At 40.6% G+C, this 4,112-nt stretch overlaps 1 long non-coding RNA gene across 1 annotated transcript; it reads left to right on the top strand.

Moving 5' to 3' along the window:
• The first annotated feature begins 769 nt into the window (after positions 1 to 769).
• LOC311048262 lies at positions 770 to 3,310 on the top strand. The gene is made up of 3 exons (XR_014601076.1): positions 770 to 1,101; positions 2,213 to 2,439; positions 2,661 to 3,310. It is a non-coding gene; the product is annotated as an uncharacterized lncRNA (long non-coding RNA).
• Positions 3,311 to 4,112: the final 802 nt, after the last annotated feature.

The following is a 4,112-nucleotide window of genomic DNA, read 5'->3' on the forward strand; positions in this document are numbered from 1 at the left end:
TCAAAAATCAACTACAGTTTTAAAACAAGCCCCCCCCCTCTCATAGCGTTCAAATTCAACCTCAAATTTGGTTCTATTAAGCATAACACATTTTATAGACATGTTTTCTTGTTTGCAACCATATACATTCATTAATCACTTTCAGCATGACATCCCCCATTTTGGACATGTCATTTCTGTATCAGTATAACTATACTTCATGGGCTGTTATACCACGCCAATCAACCAGTCAGATTGTGTGATTTGAGCACTTTTTATAATGAACAGTAGACAGTATAAGCATTTGTGCACAGCTCTAGTGCAGGAGAGGACTATAACATGCATCATGGCATGATAATCCGTGTACGTAGCGTTCAATTGATATCCGTTCTCAAATCCCAAAATCGAAAATCGGAAATTGTCCGTTCAGCTTATATCCGTTCTTAAGTCCCAAAATCGAAAATAAGAAATTGGCTTCATCTCATGAATGGAAAACGGAAATTGACCCGTTTTTTGATTTAATTTTTTTGTTAAACACAATTTTTGCCAAGATATCAAGTATTACTTTACAAGCCCGTATCTTGCGTTCAGTCTATTATTCAATGTGAAATCAAAAATCAAAAATCGAAAATTGGCTTGATTTTCAATTTTAGCCTTTCATCTACATGAATGGAAAACGGAAAATGACCTGTTTTTTAATTATCGATCATTCATATGCATTATTATACAAAGTTACGGATAGGGAGGGGGCGGAGCCGAGACTCCACCCCCTCCCTACGCGCCATCTTGGTGAGGTCCGGTTCGGTCCAGCAGCACCGTGTTAGCTCCGGCTAAGTGTAACACTGTAAACAAACACATAGCAGCTACTTTAGCTAGTCACTGCTAGAACATTTTACGCAGATTAAGAGGAAACAATACGAGGAGAAGATTACATTTATCGGTATCGATCCGTATAAGCTTGTTACGAGTGAGTTTAGTGTCAATAAGGATCTTTATCCGCCGGGCCATACATTATCCGGATATTGTATGATTATTATTTAGTGTTTACACGCAGTGCCTACTACACTATGGACCAGTTGATGGCCTACAACAGCCTTGAGGCTCAATCTTATTTGTGCAAGGGTAAGTAAGTTTGTTTTTATTATTTTGTTTTATCGTTTGACAGGTAATGTTGGTGAACTGTAGAAGTGCTGTGCAAGTCTGTGTGTTAGCGTGGCTACTGTTAGCCTTGGATCAAGACTATCGTAGATTTATTTTATCTGAGTCAGACTTGATCAAATACAACTAATATATAGTCTTGATCCAAGGCTAAGCTTTTTTAGCCCTGGCGTTAGTGAGTTCTCTCTAACTTAGAGAGAACTCTAACGCTGGACTAAGCTACTGTGTGCCCAAAAGAAGTCAGACGTAAACAAAGCCCAAATATGGGCCTTATTAATGACCCAAAATAATTCATGAAAGTCAAGTCTGTTGTGGCTGGCATGCAGATAGTCAAGCTTTGTTCTTTGAGAGTTTCATAGGGGGAAAAACACAAGTAAAAAGTACTAGCCTGGTTACCCAGCACTTTTCATACAGTCAGTGGCTGGTCTTACAAGCAGGGTCTTACAAGACTGGGTCAAAGTGTACCACAACCAGGGTCGGTAACACCACAGCATTCTAACTAGATATAATTACAATTACGATCAGGGGTCTTCAACGTTTTCAGGCCAAGGACCCCTTGGCTGAGAGCGAGATAAAGCAGGGACCCCCATTATATTGTATAGAATATTTCTTTTTTCATAGATTTCATAGGCAGCTTCATAGACTTGTTCCACAGCACTATCATGTTGGATTCATGTTAATGTGTATTTCCAAACATTTAATCATGCACTTAAACAACACTTATACCTGACCTTTCACTCTGTACTTAGCCTGCTCTTTTTCCCCGCTATACTAAACCACTTTGCCGAAGATAGCAGATCTACAAACGCACAACGCCTTTGGCTAAAGTTCCTCTCAGAATAGGGATACTTGGTTGAAGTGGTTTATGTAAAAATCACACAAAGATTTGGTGGACCCCCTGTAGTAACTCTGAGGACCCCCTAGGGGTCCCGGACCCCCTGTTGAAGACCTCTGCTTTAGATATTATTTGATTTTTTTGTTGCACGCATGCAGTGTTGTCCTATGTAAGCTGAAGACAATAATACCCTAGCGGTCTGTTCTATCACAGTAATATCACTGTTTACTCTATTCTCAGGTGCTGCACTCAGCAACCGAGGGAGAAGCCAACCTCTCCCTGGATCATGGCCCCAGAGCACAGCACACTGGGGCGGTGCTTGACGCACACTGTGACTGCAAGTCTGGACTGTGTGAGGTCTGGTCCCGTGTAGGTGCTGCGCTGCAAGAGTCCAGAGGAAAGACACAGTAGAACCTTACTCTAGGTGCTTGTGGCCCACTTCAGCGACTGAGTCAAAGCGTGGTAACGTGAGTTGTGTATTTTAAATTGAGCATATTGTTCTAATTCATTAGAACCAGGGTCAGTGAAACCACAGCATTTTAACTAGATAATGACAATGCTTTATGTATTATTTGATTGAAGCATGCAGTGTTCTCTTATTTAAGCAGAAGAAAATGATCTAAAAGTTAAATGATATCCTACCGGTCTGTACTATCACAGTAATATTCCCTGTTTATTTTATTCTCAGGTGTTTTTGACCCATCTGCAAGTAATAACCTGAAACACCTCCAAGGAGTCTAATTAAGACCATCTGCACTCCAGGCAGCTCCCAACACAGCGTGTAGCAGCAGGACCCTCGCTACAAGAAGAGTCACTCCAGGCAAGGCAGCATGACGCTGGCCACCAACAGAGCCGTGCCTACTGCTCAAAAGCCCAGCAGTTTGATCAGCGTCACCACCAGCGTCCATCAGATTTTCCTGGAGACTGTGTACTGTACTGGTTGGCAGAGGATTCAACATTGCAGATAGTGTAGGATCTGTCATGGCATGATTAGTCACACTAGCCTTTACAAAAGGGGGAAAAACAGCTATATTAATCTAAACTAATATTATACTTTACTATATGCTATATTATACTACTATATTGTGAACTCTCTATACATACATACTGTATATCTCTACATATCTACTATTTTAATGTGCTTCACCAAAACGAAAAATGTACTAATCTTTGTGCAGTAGTAGCCTCGTGAAGAGGATTCAAGCTCTTAAAAGAGATGACTTCAAGAGCTTGCACTTAAATTGTGAATAAAATGTTTTATTGAATGCCATTATTTGCCTTGCATATTCTGTAATCTGTAGCCTACTATTGATAAATGTCCTACTTGGCTTAAATTAAGCAGTTGTTTTTATGAGTGATGTTTAGATTAGATTTAGTTTCAACTTTATTGTCACTGCACAGAGTACAAGCACTACTGAGACAACAAAATGCAGTTTCGCATCTACAGCTGAGTTACAGTGTGTCATGTCCAAGGAGGAAGAAACTGCAGGAGATTCTTCTTACTGAGAAAGTGGCTGAGAACAAGAGAATCATGTGTTATCACTATAATCAATGCAATGGTTCTCATACTTTTCCATGTCAAGGACCCCCAAATGAATATGTATTAGCCCCATCTGAAAATATTTTGTCCCAGGGACCCCCATACTATGTTTGTGTTGTAAAATGTTTCAAAAACATTCAAATTCTTCTGAAAATAGCCGATCTACAAGCTCACAACACATCACATTGAGACGACTCAGACGAGGAGCATGGAGTTTGGTTATATTTCAAATAGCCAATGTACAGGGAGGTGCTTAAAACAGATGTTGATGCTACGTATATATTAAGGACCCCTGGGGGGTCCCTGAACCCCACGTTGAGAACAATTAGTGTATGTATAATACAGGGCTCTTCAACAGGGGGTCAGGGACCCCTAGGGATCCTCAGAGTTACAGGGGGCCGCCTAATCTTTGTGTATTCTGGAGGGAACTTTAGGGAAAATAGCCGATCTACAAGCTTGTAGATCTGCTATTTATAGGCAATGAGGTTTGGTGTAGATGGGGGGGGGGGGCAGACCAAGTGAAAGGTCAAGTTTATGGTTTAAGTGATTAAATGTCTGAAAATACAAATGAACATGGATCCAATATAGTGCTGTCAAACC

The sequence above is a fragment of the Gymnoscopelus microlampas genome (assembly GCF_963454915.1).
Source record: "Gymnoscopelus microlampas genome assembly, chromosome: 7".
NCBI lineage: Eukaryota > Metazoa > Chordata > Actinopteri > Myctophiformes > Myctophidae > Gymnoscopelus > Gymnoscopelus microlampas.